Raw genomic sequence first — 27,067 nt, forward strand, 5'->3', positions numbered from 1 at the left:
TCTTATAGTCAGAGCTCTAAGAGGTGCCTCTGTCTTTGGCAGAAAGAATTGATCAGGTTCATGATGGCAGGATGACAATGAAGGAAACAGAGCCGGCCTTCTAATACCTGCTTCTAGTCCTTAGGATATTTCAGAGTGGTGTGACCTTGGTAGATTTTTTAACCTGGGTATGTTTCCTCAACTATAAAAACCACATTCGTGGGGCGCTTGGCTGGCTCAGTCGAAAGAGCACGCAACTCTTGATCTTGGGGTTGTGAGTTCAAGCCCCACTTTGGGTATAGAGATTTACTTAAATAAAAACTTAAAAAAATAATAAAAATAAAAACCACACTTATTTATAGTTATGCCATGAAGGGTAGATAATTTATCATCAGTTACCTGTGGCTGCTTGGCAACATCCCAAAACTTAGCCGCTTAAAAAAACCAGTTCATCTCGTTCCTCAGTTTTGTGGCTTGGTTGAGTGGTTCTTTTGCTAGTGTCATGTGGGTACTCTGCATTCTGCTGGCAGATTGGCTGGGGGCTGGGTGGAACAGCTGGTCCTCTCCATGTGGTCTTTTACCTTGGGCTTAGGGCATAGTGGTCTCCGTACCAAGGAGGCAAAGGCAGGAGCTTCAAAGCCTGAGCTCAAGAACTCACAGAACATCACTTTCACCACATTCTTTTGGTCACAGGAGGTCATGAGGCTGGCCCAGATTCAAGGCGTGAGGAAATCGGCTCCTCATCCTGAAAAGACAAGCTGCAAAATGCAGCCCTGTTTGCAGTCTGCCATAATCATGTATGCAAAACAGCCATGCAACAAGCATTGGTCAAGCTTTTAAGGTGCCCATCATTTGTTTTTATAATCTGTATATTCTCTAAATTAATTTGGGACTGTAGTGAAAGCCCCCAAACCCTAATTTATTAAGTGCATTTTTACAAACTCTGGGTCTTTGAAGATAGATGGAGTCATTGGGTCACATAAAACTGGGATTGTCATTTTCGCAAGATTAGATAGAAAGTTGTGGGTGTTGTGACCACTTATGAATTAATATGAATATTCCACAAATATCAGATGAATGCCGACTGTGTGCCAGGCTTAAGGGCTGCGCTTTCTCACTTGCTGGCGCTTGCAGTCTTGAGTTGCAAGTACAAGTTACAGAAGTACAGTTGTACTTACTTGTAACTATACATAAACACACTTTACAGGGTTAAGTGAATCGAATTTATTAAAATTAAAAGTAAAGAAGACAGGCCATCTATAAAAGCATGTGCAGTTTTTAAAAAAATGCTGTATTTAAACAGTTGGCAAAATATGCCAGAACATAGATTTAGATTTAAGATTCAGCTAATCTAACTGGAAGAATTTTTGCTTTTGACACGTCCACTCACATTTTTTGGGAAAGAAAAAAAGTTAACACAGTTGAAGCCTAACCTAGGATGTGTTACTTGAAAAATGAGAGCAAACACTTTATTAGTAATTTTGTGTCATTTTTACTTAATTCTTAACAAAACCCCTGAGATAAATAGTAATTGAGTTGAAAGAGACCCTTCTTGAGGCCAGTTCCTCTGCAGTGACTTAATTGGATCTAGTTTTGTATAATTTTAGGGACAGCTACTTTTTAAGTGCTATTGAAAGTGAGTGATTCATAAAGCAGGAAAGTTGTACTTGCAGTGTTTATTAATATTTATATGATACCTTAGAGCTTACAGAGCACCGTGACTATATCATCAAGTTCTCTGAAAAAAGCAACTTATTATCCCCATTTTTCGGTTGAGCAGTCAAGCTCACAGAGGTAAATGAATTGCCCCAAATTATATAGCTAATAAGTTGCCATAGCCAGATATCTCAATCCTTCAATCTTAAAATTGATTATGAAAGTCACTTCATTCTTATGGTTTATAAAAGAAATATTTGCTTTAGGAATAGGCTTCTTTTATGTTCCTGCTTTATCCATTGCCAGCTTTCAGCACAGCATCTCTAGAATGTGCTCATTATAGTCAACATGGGTTCTTTGCAAAAAAAAAAAAAAAAAAAAAAAAAAAGCCTGAAACTTCTGAGACTTCACAAACTGGGTGTAGAAATGCTGCCACCTTTGTTTGGCTGCCAAGACACTACCACAAAGGACTGTAGATCCAGGTCCATTTATTTCACAAGAGTGGGTGCAGCTGTCTTCTTGCTGTAATCAAATGCTCCTCTGTAGCCAGCTTTTTGTGGCCAGAAAAAGCAAAGTAATTTTTAGTACAGATTAGCATAAAAATCTCTACTAGATCGGTTTCAGGAAACAATTACTAGCTTAGAAACAACAATAAGTGTGATCTATAGGTTGGTTAAAATGGCAGTTAGTTTCCAGACTTTTTTAAATGCCCTTTATTTCTCACCATGAATACTATATAAATAGAATACACTACCTGCCACTGTATTTGGTTTCGTAAATTATTTGGACAGGGTGAACAACAGACTTCAAAACTAAGTAGAGGTAGTAAATCTGCCCTTTTTAATGAGTTTGAATTTACAGTAGTAGTTTAAACATCTGGAAATTTAAAGTCTTAATTCATTCCAAATGTTCAACAAGGATCTGTTGCAAAGAGGATATTGTAATGGGGGTGGGGGGATCAAGAAAACGACTATTGACTCAATTTGAAGCCTTTCTAGTTTTCTGTATATACATTAATCACATAAAACGTGGGAGGCTGACAGTTCAAAAAGGTAGAGATGGACCCAGATATCTAAGTTGGCATGCTTATAGAAGAATAATTTTTAAGAGAGGGCAGTTGTAACAAGGACGAGGTTTTAAGTGCTGTTATTATCTAAGATATAGCCAGATAGTGCTGCTGTGTTCTATTTTTCTTCTGGATGTGAGGTGGGCTTTTTATAATTGTTATTTAAACTGGACTGAGGGGACTCAAATCCTGTGACTTATAAATTGTAATTTTGATTAATGCATTTTGCAATCCAAGAATCTGGTCTGCAGCCAGCACCTAGCATGAGACCAAGCATTCATTTAGTGCACACTTCCTGAGCCCCTACTGGTTGGTCATTAGGTGTTGGTTTGATTTTCTTACGGCAAAACGGTTGTGGCCGCAGGAGGATCAGTAGTCCTTGTCTGTGGCAGCTGTTGCTAACTGTTCGTCCTATGCCAGTGCTGTGCTGAAGCACTTTAAACTTACCCAACCTGTGAAAAAGGTAATATTATCCCCCCTTTTTTTCAGGTGAAAACCTAAGGATTAGAAGATTATGTGGCTAGTGAACATTTGAACGAGGATTTCAGCGTGATGTAAAGATTTACAAATCTAATTTGTTGTCTCTTATAGTTTGCTTTTCATGTTAATTTTCAAATACTGTCTTGAATGCCTGTAGTGGTCAATCTTTTTAGCCCCAGGCATGAGGCTAGGTGTCATGGATACAAAGATGAATGAAGTGGACCCCATGCCTTGGATGCAAAGGTAAATAAGATTGATCCCATACTTCGGTCAGCTGAGTCACCTGGGGAAGCCAGACCTGCAAGTCAGGATCTGCCAGGAACTAGGCTAAAGGTAGGGTATTGGTATAATTGATCATCCCATCCAGAGCACTTTTGAGAGTATAAGGAGGCACTTTTAATAGTTATGCCAGATAAACCGGGACTCTCCAGAGCAAACCAGGACTTATGGTCACTCTAGCTAGAGGAAAATCCACGGTGTGAGTGGAGCCGACTGGAGGAGGTAATGCCCCAGGTACACTTGGAGTTAAAGGTGTGAGACCTGTTCTCGTCTCTGGTCATCACCCTCACACCCTTGCTGTTCGCTCTTCAGACTCCGCTTAGATGACACTTTTCTGGAGGCTTCTGGTCCCTGAAATCTGAGTCAAGTGACCCTTACATGTGCTCCCAGGCTTGCCTGGCTCTTCTATTAAATGTAAGCCCTGTGAGAACCTGTGTGGTTTCTACATGTCTCCCTGTTTGAGGCTAAGAGAAGACAGTAGGGAACAGCCTTTGCAGCAACCTATAAACACACTAATGTTTGTTTTCCCACATATTGCCTCCTTGGATTGATAATGGTATATAAAACTAAGCCAACTTCACCAACAATTGCCAGTAAGTCCAGTTGGAATAGGTTTGGAGCCGCTGAGAAATTGACATTTGTTAATAGTAGACCCACCTTTGAAAATTGTGTGTACATGGGACTACATGACTCTAAATGTTTTTAGATTAGTCCCTCGCTTCTCAGTGAAAATGTGAGTTGTTATCTTAGTATTAGAAATATATATATACAGTTGACCCTTGAACAACTCAGGGATTAGGGGCACTGGCTCCCCTGCACAGCTGAAAATTGTGTATAACTTTAGGCTCTTCAAAAACTTAACCAGTAGCCTCCTATCGACCAGAAGCCTTACTGATAACATAGTTGATTAACACATATTTTGTATGTTATATGTTGTTATGTACTTTATTCTTACAATAATACCTAACTTTATCTTATCTTTTTGGTATTTCTAGGCTATGCAGTTCATCAATGAATTTTTTCAAATTGCCTCAAATCTCCAAAAAAATTTCCCAATATACTTATTGAAGATAATCCACTTGTAAGTGGACCTGTGTTCAAACCTATGCTGTTCAGAGGTCAACTGTTAGGTTCTTCATTTCCCCTCAAAAAAACAGTAGATAATCATTGTGATATTCAGTATCCTATTTCAGGCTTTCAAGATATCTGATGAAGAAAGTACTTCTTCCTCAAACCAGTATCACACATGTTAAACTGTTAAAATCTACATGGCAGTAGAGTTTTAGAGCCGGAAGGAGTTTGGGAAACTATATAGACAAACTCTCATTTTACAGAGGACTGGACAGGGCATCTTGCTCTGGATGATGCCCTCAGTGGTGGCAGAGGCCAAGGGAGAACAGAAGTGTTCCTACAGTGTTGTGGTCTGCCATGCCACACAGACATAAGATGGAGAGCCTGAGAGAATCATTTCTTGGCAGGTGAGCAGTGTCCACCCTTTAAGCTGTTACTAATGTAAACAGTAATCCTATAAGTATGTCAGCTTTATAGGAGATTTATTAAGCAGGCCAGGATCTGGGGTTAGTTCGTGTTACTATAAAATTTTGATTTAAAAAATATTTGGTATTGCTTACATCTTATTTGGCAAATTCCTATTCTTGGTGTGATTATTTTTCTTTAGAAGAGTACATGTGGTTGGATTATGGGTTTACAAAGCCTTTTTCCTAAAAAAAAAAAAAAAATGTTGAAAGCTTTCCTTATGATTGCATTTTGTGGGATTTGGGCTTCGTTTTAATGAGAGCAGCTACTAGGTATTGAGCACTTACTATGTACCAAATATCATCTTAGGTACTTTGTATGCATCATACATTTAGCTTCACCATAATCTGATGCAGTAGGTGTTGCTGTCCTCATTTCATGGGTGCCAAAGTGACTTGTCCAAGGCCATTCAGTGGTGGAGTGGGATTCAAACACCAGCTGATTCTGGTAGACTGGGTTGCTCCTCAGAGTAGAAGTATCCACCTTTTAAAAAATGTGTGAAAATATGTGAAAAGACTTAGAGAAAAGTACATCAAAATACTAACGATTAACTCTTGGTGGTGGGCGTATGAGGAATTACGAATTTTTCTTTGGCATCTACTGTTTTCCAAATTTTCTATAATGTGTATATTTTTCCTATCTCAGAAAAGATTAAGTAGCATTCTGGAAAAGAACATTTGAATTTCAAAATCATTTACGTGAAAACATTTTTCTTGCAGAGGGTTTGTTACTACTTTTACAGTTGCTTTTAACATACATCATGCCAGGCATTGTGCCAGGCATTTTTGCTACAAAGATAAGATACTGACACTGGGGGCAAGTTGTTAGGCTGCTGATTCTTAAGGTCCAGCTCAAGCGCCACTAGTGCACCCTCGCCTCTTGCCCCCAGTTACTTCTTAACCACCTCTGCTGTTGCCACTGTAGTTCAAACCACCATCAGCTCTCTCTCTCTCTCTCCCTCCAAGTTTGTGTTACAGCTACTAGCCAGAGTGATCCTGGACCTCCTCTTCTCAGGGCCTTCCAGTGGTCTTAGACCAGAATCCAAGCTCCAACTGGGACTGGATGTACGTGATCTGGTCCTCTGCCAACCTCTGGCATCTCCTACTCTGGTTCTTGTTCACGCTGCCGACATAGTTTCGTTTTGGTTTCTCCCACTCACCAAGCCCATTCAGAGAAGCTCGTTCAAGACCTTTATACTTGCTATGCTGTGAAGGCTGTTTAACCCAGTTAGCTTCTAGTTCACTTTTGCATCATTTTGATCTTTGCTTAAATATTATCTCCACAGAGAAGTTTTCTCTGCCTCCCCTTTCAAAACTAGTCTCCCTTTACTAGAAATGATCAGTCTTGCATTCTAGTGTGTAAGTTCTCTGAGGGCTGAGACCTTGTGTTCACCGCAGTTGTGTCCCAGTGCCCTAAACGGTGCGTGGCATGCAATAGGTGCTTTGTATTTGAGTGAATGGCCAGATGATGTGTTCTAGTATCAGCGGGAAATTCAGAGTGGCTGGAGGGCTGAGCGGAGGAAAGCAGCTGGAGCTGAGGATGGAAAGGCATATGGAGCTGTCCAGTCTCTGAAAACCTTTGAAATTCCTGCTTAGGATTAGCCGTCATCCCCTGGTCAGGGCATACTCCAAGAGATGCTAAGAGCCTGGGCCTCTTTCCTGTGTGAATTGCCACAGGAGTAGAGTCCTTCATAGGTGCACAGATGAATATGGCAGAGTTCGGCCTGCAGTTTCTGGGCATGTTTAGAAAATGCGAGAGCACAGTTGAACTAAAAAGCAAACCCCACATTGGTCACTGTTAATCATAATTAATAACATCTGTGATTTGTATAGTCTTTCTTCCAAAGTGTTCCAAGTCTTGAGACGTGATCCCTTTGGTTCCCCCCAGGCCTGCCACAATAATGACCTTGGCATGGGACTCACCACCCTCCTCTGCCATATAATACCCTCTTATTTATCACCCGTCTTACCCCTTCCTTTCCAAGTCAAGTAGTTTCTGCCTAGTTTTTTCTTCTCTTCCTTCCCTTCTCAAACCACAACCCATATAATTTTCATTGCCCTCTTTAGTACCTGTTTGTGTCTTGGCTCCAGCCTTCTTATAGAGAAGGGGAGCAGACCTAGAACGGTAGGGAGGGAGAGATGTGCACTTTTAAATTGCCTCCGTTTTGTAGTGGCATTTTCCTCTGGGCTGCAATTCCTTTTCCAGCTTTGCAGTCTCCCTGGGTAATAGATGACTAAACACAAAGGGGGCTGCTGGTGCTTTAAAATCATTAGCAATCTCAGTGCTCATTTGAGGTTAAAGTCTCTACCTGTAGTAGGAGATTATCAGTATGCTTAAATAATAGAATTAAAGTAATGGTTTCTGCTATGCTTCATATAATGACACTTACACTTAAGAAGGAACTTAATATTTATTGGGTGCCTCCTGTATGCCAGGCACTGTGTGAGATACATTATGTACATAATCTCATTTAAGACTCACATTTTGATGAGGCTGATAAATTATCCCCATGAGAGAACTGAATTTCAAGGAAACTATTTGCCTGCAGTCACATGGTCCGTGTCTGTCTAAAGCCAGAGCCTGTGTCTTTGCAAAACACTATGCAGCTAGCCTCAAACTGCCTCCCCTGCCCACAGCACGTGAGAGTGCCCCCAGGGTCTTTGCAGACCTGTCCTTTCAGTCTTCCCACAACCTGTGAGATTGGTGGTGTCATCCCCAGCCGACTGGCCAAAATACAGCACCACTGGGACTCAACTCATGTCTCCTCTAGCTCTGTGGCCCTGTGATTCGGAGTCTGGTGTTTGGGGAAGGTTCTTTGCACATCCCTGTGTTAGATGAGGGATCTGAGTCCAGCTCTAGAAAAGTTAGAGCATTGGTGGGCTATGCCAGAGGGGCCAGACCACAACCTCTGTGACATCAGTGAGAGCAGGGATGTGGGTACCCATTCCTCTGGGGAGGCCTGGACGAGACTGCTATCCCTTTCCTGCTGGTGAGAGTGAAGGCGGGCCTGGCTGGGACCTGGAAGCACCCGAATGAGAGCAGGGGCAGAGCTGGCCAGACCAGCAGTACAGAGCAGAGGTTTGGTGTGAGGACAGCCAGCCAGTGCTGCTGCTTGGGAGCGGTAACCACTTTACCTCACTGACTTCAGATGTCACTCTGTTTATTGCGCAGTCTGGGCAATCCTCACCACAGCTTGGAATGCTACTTTGTCCAAGGGAAGACTTGGCTCACCTGAGTGCTGGTTATGGTTAACTGCCCCAGAACAAGCAGGAGGTATTGATAACGTGAAGACCCTGGAGACCCACTTCTCTTCTGTGCCCTTAAGAGAGAGGTTAGGCAGGTTGCTGCCCCTCCCTGGGCCTCAGTCTTCTCATCTGTGAAGCGGGATGCGAATATCTCCATGATTAAGGACAAAGTATTTAGTCGGTTACATATGCGATCATGTTACTGAAATGCTCTGATGCAAAAATGCTTCCAGATGAAATTAAGAAAGGATGAGCTTCACACCAAAGGACCTGCAGAGACTTCTTGGAGCAGTGTGGTATGGGTAGGTCCCAAGGGCGGAACAGAGGTCAGCAGGGAAAGATGCAGAGTTCAGGCAGACAGCTGGGGCAGCAGCCCAGGAGTCCTTCCAGACAGGGAGGACCACTGCTCTGTCTCTTCCCTTCCCATCTGACTCCATCAGCGCCTCCCACGCTCACAGCTCGCAGCCTTCAGCTCTCAGTTCTGAGAGGCTATTAGTTATGAGATACACTTTCAATTAAATAGCAGCTTTTAGGGGAATAAAAAAGTGTCTCCACTGTAAACACACATTGGTTTTAAGTTGCATCTCGGTTTCAAAACCATTAAGTTGTGGGGAAAAAGTGTATCTTAGAATTGAGAAAATACTAAATATGTCACTTCAGAATAAATACTACCAAAAAAAGTTCATCATGTGGACCTTGAGACCAATATTCGCGTTCCTGTTCTGCCACATACTAACTTTATCATTCCGGGCAAGTCGCTTGATTTCCCTAAGCATCAATTCATTTTTTAAATGGTCTATAAATTGCCTGGGCATAGGAGATGAGCAGTTAAGGTTATTTGAATCCGAATGTTGATTCATTTTGGAAAGAGATCTGTAGAACATATTTTGTCTAAAATTAGGGGTTGCCATAGTTAAGAAAACCCCACAAACCTATATATTGTCATTTTAGGATAGTATAACAGAGCAGTGGTTCTCAGCCAGGGGAGATTTTAACCATCAAGTGACATTGGGCAATGTTAGGCATTTTTGGTTGTCACAGCTGGTGTGGAGAGGGAGCTACTGGCATCTAGTGTGCAGATGAACATCCATCAATGCGTAGGACAACCCCCCGCCCCCCCAGAACAAAGGACTTTCTGGCCCCAAATGTCCATAGCATGAGGGTATGAAATCCTGACACAGAGATTAGGAATATTGATTGTGGAGCCCAGCTATCTGGATTTGAACCCTGGCTCTGCCACCTGCCAGCTGTGTATCCTTGGGTCAGTTACCTGACCTGCGTCCTCTGGGGGAGAATAGTAATGGTTTCTGCCACATGGGGTGGTTGTGAGGTTTACTAGGACTTAATTTAGGTAGAGAATTTCGAGTGGAAACTGGCTTTCAGGAAGCACCCAGTAAGTGTCAGATGTTAAGGAGTTGAATAAGCACTAGACTTTGTGAATATATTTGGTGACCAGAACTAGGACCTCAAATAAGTGAGTTAACTCCTTGTGCCCCAGTTTCTCCATCTGTTAAAAAAAAATGTGATGGAGGGGCGCCTGGGTGGCTCAGTTGGTTAAGCATCTGACTTTGGCCCAGATCATGATCTCACAGCTTGTGGGTTCGAGCACTGCATCCGTCTCTGCTTTGACAACTCAGAGCCTGGAGCCTGCTTTGGATTCTGGGTCTCCTGCTCTCTCTGCCCCTCCCCCCACTCACACTCTGTCTCTCTCTCTCTCTGTCTCAAAACAAACTTAATTAAAAAAAATTTTTAATGTGATGGAGATCAAATGAAATCAAGAAGATGATAGCACACTGGAAACAGTGGAAAATTTTACAAAGACATTTGTGTCATTATTACTGCCTCAAAAGCCAGTAAGAGAATGTCCTGGGGTGACGCAGTGAGCTCTCTTGGGTCGGGCTGTAACTCAGAAGGAACAACAAGAGAGAGGAGGTGCTCGGAGCAGCACGTTGCAGGCCCAGCAATGGACGGCACCTTAAGTACATCCTCAGCTGTGAGTCCAGGAAGTTGCCTTTATTGCATAGTTATGTGCAAACTGCGCCCCAGCTCCACATACCACTTTCCCCGGAGGAGTACTTGGCGAATCAGCATACACGCCTGTTCTGCAGGCTCTAAACTCAGGGAAAAACAACAGCTTAGATGGAAAGAAAGTCCTGCAAAGTCCCTTGGCCAGGGATCTGTTCCTGCTCTGCCTGTGTCTTCTCTGGCCCATTTTCTTAGCACTGAGACGAAGGAACTGGATTGCTGGCCTGGCTACAAGATCTGCCTGAACTCTAGCTCTGACCATACAGGATTGAGTGAGAATTATCTTAACAATTATATCAGCAAACAGTTAATGTAGCAGAATTGTGTCAAGCAATTTACATAAATAAACTCACATAATTCATAGAACAACATTGTGAAACAGAGTATAACGTCCATATCACTGATGGTATCATCGAAGCTCAGAGACATTGAGCAACTTGCCCAAGAATGCATATAGAGCCAGGTCCACACTACTGTTGACCAACACACCGCAGTACCCCAAGCCAGATGTGCAAAGAGCCTGGGAAGCACTAGGCACTTAATATCTGTTCATTGAGTTTAGTAAATGAATGCCCAAGGGCAGATCACAAAGTGGCCTGTTCCTTCTCCAGTTCTGTCCATCCCTGCCTCTTGTCACCTCATCCCCTCTCCTTGCCTGGGCTCCCAGTGCCTGCTCACTCTGGCCAAGAGCTTGGCACCTCTGGGCAGTATGTAAAACTGTTCTCTAAGGGACCTTCAGGGGCAGCAGCAGAGACCAGCCTTTCCCACTATTCCATCTGGTGAACCCACTCTGTGCCAAGCCTGGGGGGTTGGGCACATAGCTGAGTCATCTTGAGCATCTGCTCTGAGGGGGACCCACATCTGTGCGGTGTCAGTGGGGTGAGAGGGAGACTGATGAGAATACCAGCTAGTTATAAGCAGAATGATACAAGCAAGCCTTGAAAGGGAAAGGCTCGTAGAAGCTTTCCCTGGGGGTGAGGATGCTTTGAAATTTGCATACCTATATTTGGTGTAGACTGGGCCACAGCTGCCTTCCCATCCATCCCAATTTATCCTCCTCCATTCAGTGTCCTGGCACCACACAATTGAAAACTAAACAATAGTCTCTCTAGCAGCCTGGAACCTGCACTGGGGAAGAAGGGAGAAAGAAACTACTGCTAAGTGCCTACTATGCCAGGTACTTTCATCTACTTGAACTTAATACTCTTAAGAAACCAGTGAGGTAGACACACTCATTGTAGAGTTAGGGAAAATGAAGTTCAAAGAGGGTAGGCAATTTGCTGAAGGTTCCAGAGGAAATTGCTTATCAGGATAAACAAGTCAGTTGGCCTCTTTCTGTTCTGGATCCCCATGCAGGTCCACCCTCACACCACCTCCCTGAGAGAGGCCAGCGTTGGGGTGTCCAGTGAGCTGTAGAGGCTGGGTGGGGAGTGTGGGCGGCTCAATTTCTGCAGACCCCCACAAGGTTCTTTGGTCAAAACAATTCAGGGGAGGGGCGCCTGGGTGGCTCAGTTGGTTAAGCGTCTGACTTTGGCCCAGGGCATGGTTTCCCGGCTCGTGAGTTCGAGCAGAGCCTGGAGCCTGCTTTGGATTCTGTGTCTCCCTCAGCCCAGCGTGAGGGAGAGCTTAGGAGAGAGGGACTTCTCCACCTGTCCCTGGGACTGCCCAAGATCAGGCCAGCAGGCTGCTTTGGGACCTGCAGTCAGACCTCCAGAGTGGAAGTTCTGCCTGCACCACCCATAACGAATAGGATTGTGGACACATGTATAACAAACTACTGCATCACCCATTATTGACCTGAGCACAATCACCCCTCTTAGTTTAATTTTCCACTCTATCCCTCCCTCTTCCCTCCCTCAGTCATTCCTCTATTGCACTCAGCAATTACTTTCTTTCAATAAGTGTCTGGGGACACTTGTCAGGCATCTGTAGAATTTTGCCAGGATCCAAGAAGCCTTCATCATAGTGCAGAAAGCATAAGACCCAAGCCTTGACGGATGACTTAAACTTTGGCAGGTAGAAACGGGTTAAAATAAAGCGCAGTCCAGACGGAAGGGGTGGTGTGTGAGTGAAGACAGAGAAGTAGTAAAATCTGTAAGAAGCGTGAGCAATGACTTGTCATCCACTTAGGCAGAACACTGTTTCCCAAGAATATTTGACCACGGAGCATCTCACAAGATAAGTGACCTGAGGAACGTACTTCAAGAAAGACCGAGGCACAGAGTGGGGGCGTGGGGCAGAGAATAGTGAGTGTAAAGGCATCTGTGCTTGCTGCTGGAGGTGGTGATTCTCAGCATCTATTCCACGGAATACTGGCCCCCAGAGGTTCTCTGTGGTCCTGCAATAAGCGTGGGAAGTACCACATACAGTGTCCTCCTCAGGATTCACGAGGCACAGTGGTATATTAAAGGCTACACCCCCACATACCCAAAATCCTGCAGCAAAGACACGTTAACTCTGCTTAACCCTGCATGGACCGAACTTCCTTTACCACGAATCCCTTTGTTTCAGGGAACATTTTTATTTGGGGGATGGAGGGTTATTTTTTTTTTTTTAATTTAAAATGTACTTATGAATGCATTTCAGACAGAGCAGTGGGGTATCCTGTGAAAATTGTCTTTCCAGCCTTGGCTCCCTTAGACTTGGTTTTCTTCACGGGGTAGCTCTTCTGTATCGTCCCAGAGAATTCTAGGGTACACAGGATGTAAATGTATATTTTCTTTTCAAAATGCACATGAAGGCAACTGATAAGCACGTCTCTTCTGCACGTGTATTCCATCCTAGGGATATGTGATATGTGATTAGGCATTCCTCTAGTATTGGCATCAAGAGATTTCCTAGTCTTAGGGCTCCTGGGTGGCTTAGTCGGTTGAGCAGCCGACTTCAGCTCAGGTCATGATCTCGTGGTTTATGAGTTGGAGCCCTGCATTGGGCTCCCTGTTATCAGCACAGAACCCACTTGGGATCCTCTGTCCCCCCTCCCCGTCCCTCCCCCACTCACACTCCCTCAAAAATAAACAAACATTAAAAAAAAAAAAAAAAAGATCTTTCCTAGTCTTTCCTAGTCTTTTGTTCATCTAAACCACGGGTTGGTTGCTGTGGCCTGCTGGCCAAATCTGGCCCTCTCTCTTTCTTTCTTTCTTTCTTTTCTTTCTTTCTTTCTTTCTTTCTTTCTTTCTTTCTTTCTTTCTTTCTTTCTTTCTTTCTTTTTTAGCAGTGAACCCCTATGGGTCTCAAGCCTAAAATCGTTACTGTCTGGTCCTTTATAACTCCAAACAATACTGGAATGAATCTCCTTACCCATTCTTGCAAACACTTGCAAGTAGATCTCTCCTAAATATATCCTATTTGGTCTAAACCAGTCTGAGGGACACAGCTCCCTGTTTAATTGATTTTTCTTTTGTTTGAAGTGAGGTTAAGCATCTTTTCACAGATATAAAAATGTTTATTTTTCCTTTTTGTAAATTTCATTTCTTTCCAATTGAATAAAGAATATGAACAAAGGTATTTTTCTTACTGCCTTATAAAATATTAAAGGAATTAGCATTTTGTCTTGTGTATAAATGTTTCCTCCATTTTTCGTTTGTCTGACTTTGTTTATGGGCTTTTTTTTTTTTTTTTTTTTTTTTCATGCAGAGATGTACTCTGTGAAGTGAAGGTGAGTTCAGGTACTGATGGCATAGGGGGTGGGAGGACCTGACCCAAGCAGGTGGTTCTTGATTTTGGAGCCCCTGTCTTGTTCTAGGTCCTGGGAATCCAGTGGTGAACAAGACAGGCAGAGCCTCTGCCATGATGGTGATGAGGGGAGAGTAGGACAGTGTTCAGCGAGAATGTCACAGGGAAACCTCCCCCTGTGGAGGAACTACCCAGGGATCCAGGCTGCAGGAGGAGCGTTCTGAGCGATGATCCATTCAAGGCTAGACCTCAGAGAGATGGCGGTTTCAGAGTTCATGTTCCTGGTGCCCAAGGCATCCTGGGTGGTGGTGAGGCACCTGGCACAGCCATGTCTGGCTGCTGGGGGCAAGGACGAGAGTCCAGGAAGCCTCCTTGACAGAAAGTTGCCCTATCAGGATCTGCCCAAGGCAGGGGTCTTGTCTCTGTACAGAGAAGGAAAGCGACTCCCAGGGCTAAGCCATGGCCAGTAAAGACTAAACTGAAGTCTGAGTGGTTAGGACTGGTTGGGGCAGTGCTGAAGTGTTGCTCTAGGAGCAGCAGAGGATGGGAGGAAGATGCTGACCTCTGCTGGAGTGAAGGCCTCTCCCTGCTCATCCAGGGCCCTGGCCTTGTGCACACCTCTCAAGAAGACTAAGAGGGACAGAAAACCACATGTGCAAGAGAGGGTGGCAACCGGGGAGGGAAGACGGGCAGGAGGGAGCAGTGATGAGAGAGAGGGGCTGAGAGCCTCAGGCCTTGAATGCCAGGCTAAGGCAGCGAGAGGCTGATGGGGGTGACGAGGGCCAGGAAGTCTGGGAGCTGCTTTCCTGTCTGGAGCCCCACTCCCTGGGCTCCTTGCAGGCAATGACAAGGAAGGGGGGGAGCTGTGGGGAGAGCCAAGAGCTCACAAAGGTTCCGCTGTGCTTGGCCAGGGCCTCCGCCAGAGCCCGCTTGCCTGCTTGCTTGCTCCGGGGGAAGGATCTGATTCGGAGAAAGGTGGTTGCCCGCGGCCCAGGGCCAGGCCTGCTGGCTGCCAGCCCAGCACAGTGCCCCCACTCCAGGATCCCCATCCCGGGGCCTCCTCGTTCCTCTTTACTTTGGTGCTCCCTGTTAGGCTCCGGTAAAATTCCACAGCCTTGAACTGAGGACTCACTCAGTGCTGGGGGGCCAGTGCTCACCTGAGGACCTGAGGGGGAGGGGTGCACAGGATGGGCCAGTGGGCCCTTCATAGAGCAAGAAACACGTGGAAGCTGCCCCGCACTGAGCACCTACTGTTTGCCAAGCACTAGGCATTTGTAGGCTTCACATTCAATCCTCCCAGCAAGCTAGCATGGTAGGTATTCTTTCCATTTTACAGACGAGAAAAGAAAATCCAAGAAAGGCTAAGTGACTTGCCCAGGGACGATAGTGAGTCAATAGTAGGGCTAGAATTCTGACTCAAGTCAGCCCTGCCTGTGAATCTAAGCTCTACTTCAACCCTAGAGTGCTTAGTGCAGGATATGACCCTGTGCCTTACACATGTCTGGCACAGAGTGAGGTTCCCATGAAAGCTGACTCTATCCTGTACTCTCTCTGCTGGAGCTTGTGAACTCATGGCAATTCTTGAGGCCAGTAACCTTCCTCTCGATTTAGTGATGCGAGCTCAGAGAGGCCAAGCAACCGCTCAAGGTCACCTAGCTTTGCAGCAGAGGATAGGGGAAGTCGGGGGAAATTTAGAAGTGAGTGGGGCGGAGCGAGCCAGCCCAAGTAATGACAGGAGTTTTCAAGATGCCCAGGGTGCCAACTGAAGACCGGAGGTACCCCTGCGAGCTGGGTGGCAGTGCTGCTCACGGAGTATTCCGCCCTGCCTCTCAATGGGGTTCTCACTCACCGGAAGAGCAGTGCTCCAACAGCTGGTCTCAGGACACCTACCTGGCCTCGTGTGTTCCCTATGATACCCGCAGCAAGAAAGGGCCTTAATTGGGCCTATTTCCTCTTCTGTCAGATGAGAGCAGCTGGAATAGGTCTTTGATTTTCCTTTTTCAGCAGTGGTACCTTTAAAAGAATCTTAAATTGAACCTCGATATTCTTTCATCCATTCAACAAACTATTTATCGAGACCTTCCAGGTGCCTGGAACATATGGCCGACCGGATTTTCTTCCTACTTTGAGGCGCTCTGACATATGATAGAGAAATTAAGTGTCCCCAACCCCCTGCTCGGGACTAAAATCGGCCACCTGGGCCACATCCTCATCTGGGAGCCTACCCACCATAGAGTTGGCCTGAGAGACTCATCGTCTGTGCAGACAGGGACCTTAGAGATATTCACATACAGACAGCCAACCACACCAGATTAGATGATGAAAGTCCCAAAGGGTAGACCAGGCCGTGGGGCCCATGGCAATCTCTTCATGGCATCATTAATCGAAGAGACTTTGCAGAGTCATTTGAGACCGGGCATGTCTGTGAGGAGAGAGAAGCAGGGAGGAGGCATGGCCTGAGCAAAGCCCTCGAGGTGGGAAAGAAGCTGTTTTGCAGAGGCCAAGCCCGTCCACCTTCTGCCTCCTGCCTGGCAGAGCCTTCTGAATAACCTCCCTCTCCTCCACCCACCCCCGCTATCCTCTGCCCAGAGCCAGGGTGCCAGCTTGGGTCTGGTGACAGCAGCCTCAAAGGAGGTGTTGGATGGCTGAAGCCCTCCACTGTAGAAGCTCTGGCATCTTCCACAAGCCCAGCCTCGCCAAGCTGTCCTCCTGCCAAGCTGGAGAGTGGCTGGCTCCCGAGGGGGACCCTCTCCAGGCAGGTAACTTGATCCCCGGCAGCACAGCACCAGCCCATCTCTGGCTACCAGAGCCAGAGCCCCGAGGGGTTTATGGCAACCGGGCAGGACCTCGGAGCAGTTTTCAGGGTCAGGAGAAGGAGCTACCAGGAAGAGTTGGGGCTGACAGGCCAGAGGCCCGGGTTCCAGCCCCAACCCTTCGCCAACTTGCTGTGTGATTTTGGGTAAATCACTTCCTCCCTCCAGGCCTCAGTTTTCACGTAAGGGAGTCTGACAGAGGGGTGGTTTCCAGAAGCCTGCATGGACTGAGCAGCCTGGGTCTCCGACACAGGCCTCCTTGGTCTGCCGCATCCCTTTCAGGTCGAGGTCTGATTGCTCTGCGCTGGGTGGTCAGGGTGCCTGCTGGCTCTGAATCCCACCACCTGGCCTCCTGCCCCTTCAGGTAGGAGGGGGAGCAGGGCCTGGTGCTTGCTGTCTCAGTTCTCAGCTCTCAGAACATTCTAGATTCAGTGGGACTCCACTGGGTGTGGTTTCCATTTCCTTGTAGATAACCAAGTGAAACAGGGTTTTTCCTCAACAACTGCAATAAAGCTTAGGAACAAGCTGGATATAGAACTCTACTTCCTGTCTGAATCTCTAAGTTGACAAAACCAACGTGTGAGTGATATTGTGAAATCGCTTTGATTGTTTCTCCCTGGGATTTTTTTTCACTATCATATCATTTATTTTATTTTTTTCTCTAATGTTCTTTCCCAAGCAAAATAAGAAGTTGGCAACTTTACGTTATTCTCCCCACTGTTTAGAATGTGCCCATCTGTAAAACCTAACATTTGGGGGCCTTCTGGGCCAGCTGATCTAATGTCCCGGGCAGTGTGAGCGCTCTGTGGCTCTGCCTGAGCCCTCGGAGCTGGCATCTTCGATGCTGCACCAACCAGAGGGAAGTAGGCCTGGCCTGGGACTCTGCCCAACCAATGCCCGAGGACAGGGCGGATCTGGCCAGATATCCCTCCAGATGTGGACCTCAGCACTGCTGGCTGCTGAAAGCCAGGGCCAAGGGACAGTGAAGAGGAGTGGCTTTGGGCAAGAGATGCCGGGGGATGAATCATTTCTTCCACCCAGAACTCTCTCCAGCCGCTTTTCATTAGCCATTACCCTTCCCTTTCACCCACTCACATTCCTACACACCTAACAATCCCTAGGGGCTCTTTTGTGTACCAACATTGCCTCTCTCCCCCGACTCAATTCCCAGGTGATGCTCCCCAGACTCAGGAGGTCATTCTCTACCTCTTGTTTGTCTTTACTGATTTACGGAGAAATCCTGGCACCTTTCTGAAAGATTAAGGAATTTGTTCAAAATCACACGGCAGGCTGGGAGTCCAGGAGGCCACATCCGCTCCACCAAGGCAAGGCACATTTATCAAGGACTTGCTTTGTGCCAAAAGCATAGGTAAGGGTGACTGTAAGGAAAAAGAGGCTTTCTGTTCAATAAGTTTTAAGTGTTATTCTGTTCAATAGCACGTGCCCAGCCCTCACGACATACTGACCATTCACGCATTCAGCAAATATTTATTGAGCAGCTTCTCTGTGTCACTTGGCTGTAGTTACTGTCCTTGGGGAGTTCACAGCCTGGTGGAAAGAAAGAATACCCACAGATGAAGCTAGACAGTGATCATAGCAATCAGAGTGGGATAAGGGATGGGGGAAAGGAGAGGTCCTATGAGGCTGCGGGGACCATGGAAGGCTTCTGGCAGGCTTCTGGAAGGCATGGCATTTGAATTCGCCCCTCGGCAGATGAACTACCTTCCACCTAGAGTCCCCCCAGAACGTTCTTCTCCTGCTAGCATTTCAGTATCGGTCAGTACTAGGCTAAGCCTTCTGCTAAAAATGACCGCCCTCCTGCCACTAGTAGCCTCAGCTCAGGGGTTTGTTGTCACTCAATTAAAAAAAATTAGTTGTACATGCATGTAGTTTAGGAAGCCGGCAAGGCTTGTAATGGAAGGCAGCCATCTCCCTGCTCAAAACACACATGCGCGCGCACCCATGCATTTGCTTGCTCTACAGAAGCAGTTGCTTTCCACTCTAAATTATTTGCCTCTCTTGCTACTTCTTGATTTTTTAGTTTTAGGTTTCTTTCTCCTTGCCTTCTCTATACCCACATGCCCATTTTGTGTCCCCCACCATCTGTCCAGTATAGCTACATCACAAATTTGGTTGGAAGAGTACTCACCGTTTGCATTATTAGGCCATACAAATGCTATTGACAAGTGAGCCGCGTAATACTCTGTGATTACTTTTCCTTTCCTGCCTAACAATTACAGTTATATAATCTCTCAATATGTTTAAATGTGTTGGATAGTCTGCCAGTTTCATTTCCTTGGAGAAATCTCTTCCAGAGTCTCCCATCCTGTTCCAGAGAGGATTGGTTGCTCTCTACTGCACAACTGTTGGCCTGGGGACTCCTCTGCCCCTCCTTTGTGGCATTTTCTCTTCCTTAGATACCATGTCCTCCCCTTTCTTGGTCTGCTCACTTGTTCATTTCTGCTAAAGCACATCCTCCAGCAGCTTCCTGAGAAAGTGTGCAAAGAGATCTTACGTGACTAAATAGGTCTTTATTCTCTCTTCACTCTTTATAATCATTTGGCCGGGCCCAGAATTCTGGGATGGAAATAATTCCCCTTGGAATTTTGAGGGCACTTTGCCATTGGCTCCTAGGTCCCATCTTGCTATTAAGAAACGCAATGTCAGTATATTTCTTAATCTTTTGTGTGAATCCTGCTTCTTTTTTTTCTTCTATCCAGAAGTTTTTGTGATCTTCTCTTTGTTCCCAGAGTTCTGAGATTTTGACGTCATGGTATCAGTCTACGTTCATCCATTGTGCTGAGTCCTCAAGGGGTCATTTCAAGCTGACATTCATGTAGTTCAGTCCTAGGATATTTTTTTCCTAATACCTCTTCCTAGAATCCCTGTCATTCAGATGTTGAGTTCCCTTAACTCGCCCTCTAAACATCTTGTCTTTTCTGCTTTCCATTTCTTAGCCTTTTTGCTCTGTTTTCTCAAATTTATATCCAACAATTCTTTTGAGTTTTTCATTTTCTGCTATCATTATTTTTAATTTCCAAGAGTCATTTAAAAATTTTTTTTAAATGTTTATTTATTTTTGAGAGACAGATGGAGTGTGAGTGGGGAAGGGGCAGAGAGAGTGAGATACAGAATCCAAAGCAGGCTCCGGGCTCTGAGCTGTCAGCACGGAGCCTGATGTGGGGCTTGAACTCACGAACCGTGAGATCATGACCTGAGCTGAAGTTGGACGCTCAACCGACTGAGTCACCCGGGTGCCCCCCAAGAGTTCTTTTTCTCGTCACTCATGGATGCAATTAAAGATACATTAATGATGGTTTTCTCTTTCAAGCCTTCTGCTTTTTGCATAGTTGCTATCTTCCAAGTTTCTCCCCTTGTTGTTTGTTCTAACCTCTTTCTTATTAGAAGCTTTCCCTCAGATGCTTACTCATCTGCTCATAGTAGTCTGTTCATATTTAAACACGGGGCACTAAAACACAGACTGGATACCTTATGGACACGATTGGGGCTGGGTGCATGGAGCTGGTTGGGTCTTTCCATGTTTTTTTCCGTTGAGCTGGTCAAGAAAAAAGCTCCTTTAATCTCCTGGCTGGGGCAGGGGGTGGGGGGTAGGGGTTACTATCTCAGCAGCCAGAGTTTGGGTAGTTGAATGGAGAAAAAGGACTAGAGACATCAATATTGGGTCCACAAGTAATTACCTGATTCTGTTGTCAGAGCGCCCCCAGAATAGAGATCCTTTGCTACTCGCTTTTGAGAATGGACCTTTAGCATTCGACTAAACACTAAAGGTGAGGAGGGTATCTGGGAGTCCAATTGCCTCTTAAATAGATTTTCAAACAATCTTCCTATTTTAAGCCTCCCCACCATCCACCCAATTTCCAGAAGTACCTGGTACAGCCAACTCCCGAACCATTTGGGGATTTCACAGTGTAAATTGGGCTGCTTTTCAGCTTTCTTTATTGCCTATTTAGAATTCAATCGCTTACTATTCTTTGTTGGCTGTGTCTGGTTTCTAATATTTTGAAAAGTCCCTTTACTGTTGTTTTAGTTGGTTTCAGGAAAGACCACAGTGTGTGTTCAACTTGCTATCCTTATCCTATTTCAATTTTTAAATGAACAGCCACAACACATTTTAGAGCAGGAATTCTCTGCTGCCAATTTATAGAAGTAAACTGAGGGTAACCAGCATATGGAAGAGGCCTTCCCCACTAGTTCTTTACCTGATAAGACCTTTTCTGGGTCTAAAAGCCCAGATCAAAAGCCATCCTTTGTGATGCCTTCCTCAGTCTCCCAAGCTTGTACCTGGTTTTACCCAAGTTGGGTCTACTGAGTGATAGACATTCTAGAGAAGCTTACAGACATTATCCTTTACGCTTTACACCTATAGAGACTCAGGGGGATCCACAGACCAAGATCCCCCCACCAATGAGTGACAGGATTGAGATTTGAACTCAGGTCTGTCTCCACCGCTGAAATTGACATCATCGTTAATTCTGAAGAGTCTCGAAGGAGGAGCTCACATTCTAGTGGCGGAAAAAAAAGGGCACAGGTACCTCAGCCCCAAGCGCAGGAAAGGAGTACCAAATAGGAGTGAAGAAGCTGAGTGGTGGGCAGTTCAGAGGAAGGAGGGCTTCAACCCGAGTGACTGAATCAGGATGGGCTTTACAGAGGAGGTGGTCCCTGAGCTCATCACCATACCAGGCTGACCTCTCCCCTTGCCTAGAGGATCGGAGGACTGGCATGGACAGCTAATAATATCCGTTGGTGGTGGTTCGTTTGCAAAGCACTTTCCTGTAAATCTCTTTGACATTGGAGAACCCTGCGGGCTGTTAGCTCCGCCTTTAGGCACGGAGAAAATCGAGGCACGGAGAGGTTAATCACCAGCTCCTGGTTCCCCAGGGGAAAATCAGAATTCAAATCCGTCTCTTCCAAGTTCAGGCTCTCTGCGTCCCCCAGCCTGTCCATGCTTGCTTTATCCTGGCCATCAGTTGAGGGGAGCCTTCCTAGTCTAAAATATCTCTTCACCAATATTTCACAACGTGTGGGTGTATGGCCTGCTTGTTTTGGGCCCCACTCCAGGCCCACCTAATTTCTGGGAGACGAGGACCTAAAATCTGCATCTTAATAACTTGTCCCGGTGATTCTCGTGCCCACCCAAGAGTGAGCTGCCCTCGGCCTACGGCGATGCCGCGTGGCGCAGCGGGCAGAGCGCGGACCAGGACCCGGCAGTGCCCTTCTTGGCTCTGTCTCAGGACCGCCTCAGTTTCCCGCCTGTGAAGTGGGCCGAGTCACGAGAGGCAGTGCCACAGCGCCTCGAGCTGCTTACCCCACGAGCATAGCGAGCTGCACACCTGCCTCCCTCCCCAGGCTCCTTCCCACCTCCATCCGCCCACCCCGCCCCGCCCCGCCCCGCCTGGAGTGGAAGGAAAACAGCTGGGGACTCTCCGCTTCCAGGCTGCGGTCGCCTCCGAATGGGCAGCGGACGGGTCCCGAGGTTGGGGACTCTGGGCCGCTTTCCGCACGCACCGAAGCCCCGCCGGGGACCGCAGGGAACCCGAGCGAGCGGCGCATCCCGCCCGCGGGGCAGTCGCGGCCCCCGCGGCCCAGCCTCCCTCCCCGCTGCCCTCCGGCAGCCCATAAATATTCCCTGGGCCCGGAGGAGGCGGAAACGGCCTTTCCAGCGCTCCTTCTGGCGCGGGCTCACCTTCCCCTTCGCGGAGCCGGTGCAGAAGCCTGGACGGGACTCAGCGCCTGGCCACGGCGCCGAGGGGCGCATGCGCGCGTGGGTGCCTGGCGCCTGAGCTGGGATTCTGGAGCTCGGGGTGTGGGGTGTGGGGTGTGGGGTGCGGGGTGGGGGGGGGGCGTGGGCAGCGGAAGCCACCAGACCCACCGCGGGACTCTGCAGGAGGCTCCCCACTCGACCCAGGAGGCAGGGAAGGCTTCCTGAAGATATGTAAGCTAAGCTCTGAAAGCTGAAAGAATACGAGGGGGCAGAGGGCACAGACTATGAAAAGGCCAAGAGGGTGGCATTTGGGGGAAATTACCATCACTGTATTGAGTTCAAGGTGACGTGTCAGAGGCTGGAGAGGGTACCAAGGGCCAACGAAGCAGAGTCTTTTAAATTAGGCTAGGCAGGACCGTGGCCTGGCCAGATTATTCGCTTTTAAGAGAGACCCCTCTGGCTTGGCGTGGGAGGTGGCATTTAGGGGTTGCAGGAACATGGGTGAAGAGTCTGTAGACAGAGGCCATGGGAGCTGGGCCAGAGTAACTGCAGTGGAAATGGAGAAAACGGGGATGGGCTGGAGAATTTCTGAGTGGAGTGGGGTAGGACTCTGTGATATGATAGACTGAACGTGGGGATCAGGAAGTGAGTGACGGTGGATGGTCTAGCTTTGCCTAAGTAGGAAGCAAGAGGGAGGATGATGCCTCCCTCCTACAATGAGTCCCTCCTGGAAAATCCTCCTCTTTCCCTATCCATCCAACTTTAGTCAGAGCCTCACTCAACGTCCCACCTCACCACCTCCAGGAAGCCTTCTCCGCTCCCTTATGGATTTCAGAACATCAAAGCTTGTATTTGGTTGTTTGCTGTGTTGATTAGTTCTAGAATTAATTTGTGTGCATCAGCCCTCAAGGGAGCTGGAAGTGGTTAAGTGGTTAAGATCACGTTAGAATCTTAGCTCTCCTGCAGAATTTGCTCTTCGACCTGCGAAAGTCAGTCACTCTAAGCCTCACTTTCATCTGTACAATGGGGCAGATAATCTTGAAGGATTCCATATGACTGGCATATGATATGTGCCCAGTAAGTGAGCTTTTTCTTTTTGTTCCCCCACTAGAGTTGGTCAGCCTGGAGACCAAACAAGGGCTTCTACAGTGTCTCCTGAAACTTCTTGTCTGGGGCTTTTGGATAGAGAGAACAGTGGGGTAATAGAAAGATTTTAAGGCCAGGGATTGGAAGGCATGAGTTCCTGCTGAGGACTTCCTATGCGACTTGAAGCAAGTCAGGGCCCCTTTGTCTACCTTGGACAGCAGGGAATGGGGTGGATGGCCCCAGAGATCCCCACTGCTACCCTTGGTCATTTGGTTTCTGGTGGAGTTTCCTCGCTCCCAGAAGGCCCTGAGCCCTGTGGGATAAGAGTGCTTTAATCCACTGGGACTCATTGAGGTCACAGCCAGGCCCCTGGGACTGGTGCCCCTTCCCAGGTGGACAGTAGATGGCGCCGAAGCTCTGTTTATCCAGCCTCAGGGGCGGGGCTACCTGGCCTTCACCTAGGCGGGTGAAACGCCTTATCCAGCACGGCCCTAGTGCTTCTGGACCCTATCTTCTGCTAGTGAGGCTCTGAGAAAGGCCTGGCTGGGCTTTTCTCTCCCTCCTCCAGAAGCTGGGAAAGCCACTTGCTTTGCTTTCCAGAGCCACAGGATGTGTGAGCAGGGAGAGCCTCCAGGGCTCTCCTGGCCCATTTCACTGAGGCCCAGAGGGAGAGGGGGGCTCGCCTGAGTGGGTTAACAGCCCAAGAGTGGTGCCAGTGTGCTGGATGTGGCAGGTCGTCCCGTCCTTCCTTCCTCCTAAGCCCCTCACCAGTTTCCTCCTCCTTGCTATCCCACTTGCTTTGGCCACTCATTCCCGCTCAGTCCTCAACCATCTGCCTGGCCAGGACCATCATCCCAGCCTCCTCGCAGGCCCCTGTCCTGTGGATTTCTTCTATGGCTGCCTGTGCCTCTCCCCACCCCTGTCCGGGGATTTTCTCACACATAGATCCTACCATCACCCTCCCCTGCTGAAGCCCTTCCCTGCCCCACTGCCCTGGAGGTGCCTTAGTCCAGCGGTCCCGGCCTTGGTCATTGGCCTGAGGCCCTCTCCCTCTCCAGGCCTCACCCATGCATGTCTGCTCTGAGCCCCTCACACCTTTGCCCATGCCGATCCTCCCTTCCCTGTCATACTGTCAAACTCCTACTCATCCTCCACCACTCAGCGGAGCCTCCCAGATGTGGGGGCCCAGGTGCTCCCATGCCTGTGACTGCAGTATGTGGACGCCCCTGTGCTCGTCTCCTCTGCTAGGTGACCCTAAGAGCCTCTGGGTGGGGACCTTGGCGCAGGGTTTGGCCTCCCACTGGTGCTCCGTCTTTTGGGGTGAATAACAGGATAGATGCGCTGGGAGGAGCATTACCGGATCATAGCACACTGCTGTGGGCCAGGCCACATCGCCTCTCAACCACCACAGCACAGACAGGTCAGAGACTGCAGTTTTATCGTCCCCGTTTTACAGGAGAGGAGATGCATGTGCAGAAGGTCACGTGGCCAATGAGTGAGCGAGTGGAGCCGAGCTCAGCAGCCTGTGGGCACCGTAAGGCCTCAGGCCGCAGCTGAAGGGGGCTGCAGGGTGGTGGGAGCCACACGTGCCCGAGAATGAGTAAGGCTAGTGTGGGGCTATCAGGAGGCCACTTGGGATGCCTGGGGCAGAGGTCCCTCAAGAAATGAGGCTCCCACCCTGTCTTAGAGCGTTCAGAGCCCCCAGCTGTTCTGAGCCAGGCAGGGACCTGGGGCCTGAGTACCGGAAGTGTTCCTGTGGCAGCTATGGGGGAGAAACCAGTGCCTGGTAGCCAGGGAAGAGGTTGACCTGGTGATCCAGGGAGAGGCAAGGCCCCGCTTGGCGGGTGGCTCATGGTCTGGCATCGAGCTGGGCTGAACTAACAAGGCTTTCCAAGGAGCTCTGTGGTCAGCAGGCTGGAAGCTGGGAAGCCAGAGGTAAGGCTGTCCACAGAAGGCAGGACATGGTAACAAGCTGCAAATATTTGCTGCAGAGGGACCCAGGGGCTGGGGCTGGGCAAAAGGAGGGGACTGTGGAGTTTCTCAGGTTTCTGGGTCACAGTGTCAATAATGGGATTGTCTTCAGCTTGCTGTACAACATTGGTGTGGTCTAAACACCAATAAGGAAATTTCTAGCCTGGAGTCCCCCAAGGAGCCCCCGGGTCTGGGTGCCCAGTCTTGAAGCTGCACAGAAGCCAGAAATAGCAGGGCCCCGCGGCTGACACCTGAGCCCTTCATTATCTGAAGGAGAAACTGAGGCCCAAAGAGGGACTGTGCCTGCCCCGTCCCACAACAAGCCAGGCCCAGAACCCGGGTCTCCTGATTCCCAGTCTGATTTGGTGGCGACTCGAAGCACATTCCCTCCTATTGTTCCGAGACTTGTGCTCAGATTCTTTGGGGGAACCGTTGGAGGTCATTTGCTACAGCCCCTGCAGCTGGGCAGCCCTCCCTAAACCCTCACCCCCTGGGAGGGAGCGTTCGAAACGCCTTCCTGGTTTAAATTAATGCGGAGAGTGCCGGAGAACTTCTTTGGGTCTACCCTCGCTCCCTCTAGCTGCAGCCAACCTGCTTGGGGATGTGTTTGGGGCAGGGCGGTGTGAGGAGTTGCTGGTCAGGAGAGGGGTGTCTCCTAACCAAGGGGTGTCTGCTCAGTGGCAGCACCCAGCTCAGCCCGACGGCTGCCCTTGTGTGGGCATCACACTGGTTGATGAGGTCATCCTCTCTCTGGGAGGCTTTCTCCCAGGGGCTCTCGTGCGGTGCTAGTCAGGTCTTCTCCCTGACTCAGCCAAGGGGTCCAGCCACTTCTTGAAGGTAACTCTTTTTCCTGGATCGTCAATGTCATGTTGGGTCACCTCTCCCAGAGACGCAGTTCTGGATCATGGGGCCTCCGATCTCTGCTCCCCAGCTGCCACCAGCTTGCCCCAGGGGTCATGAGGGGCAAAGCATCATCCCACCCCAATTAAAGAAATCAGGCAAGTCTTTTTTTTTTTTTTTTTTTTTAACGTTTTATTTATTTTTGAGACAGGGAGAGACAGCATGAACAAACAGGGGAGGGTCAGAGAGAGAGGGAGACACAGAATCTGAAACAGGCTCTAGTCTCTGAGTGGTCAGCCCAGAGCCTGACGCGGGGCTCGAACTCACGGACCGCGAGATCATGACCTGAGCCGAAGTCGGCCGCTTAACCGACTGTGCCACCCAGGCGCCCCAAAACCAGGCAAGTCTTAACACGCTCCAGAGCTTCTGTTCCTGGCCTCCTGGCTCTTCCTCAGGCTCTGCCTCATCCCTGAAACCTCCTGTCCCTTCCCAGAGAAAGGCACACTGAGGGTGCTCATCCTCCTGGGCAGGACAGGGGACACTGACTGAGCTCCCGCTGGTACCTGGTGTAAATGCCTTGTCTAGCAGTCCATACAGCCACTCTATGTGGTGTGAGGGTCACCATCCCTGAGGACCAGCTGAGACCCCAAACTGCCAAGCTACTAAGTGGGGGAACCACAACGTGAATGTCCCT

At 48.1% G+C, this 27,067-nt stretch overlaps 1 long non-coding RNA gene across 1 annotated transcript; it reads right to left on the bottom strand.

Moving 5' to 3' along the window:
- Positions 1 to 4,996: 4,996 nt before the first annotated feature.
- On the bottom strand, positions 4,997 to 22,552 carry LOC123601137. The gene is made up of 6 exons (XR_006713986.1): positions 22,459 to 22,552; positions 18,221 to 18,302; positions 15,832 to 15,954; positions 11,267 to 11,394; positions 5,284 to 5,479; positions 4,997 to 5,181 (listed from the first exon to the last, which is right to left on the bottom strand). It is a non-coding gene; the product is annotated as an uncharacterized LOC123601137 (long non-coding RNA).
- Positions 22,553 to 27,067: the final 4,515 nt, after the last annotated feature.

Source organism: Leopardus geoffroyi, chromosome D1 (genome assembly GCF_018350155.1).
Source record: "Leopardus geoffroyi isolate Oge1 chromosome D1, O.geoffroyi_Oge1_pat1.0, whole genome shotgun sequence".
In the NCBI taxonomy this organism is placed as follows: domain Eukaryota; kingdom Metazoa; phylum Chordata; class Mammalia; order Carnivora; family Felidae; genus Leopardus; species Leopardus geoffroyi.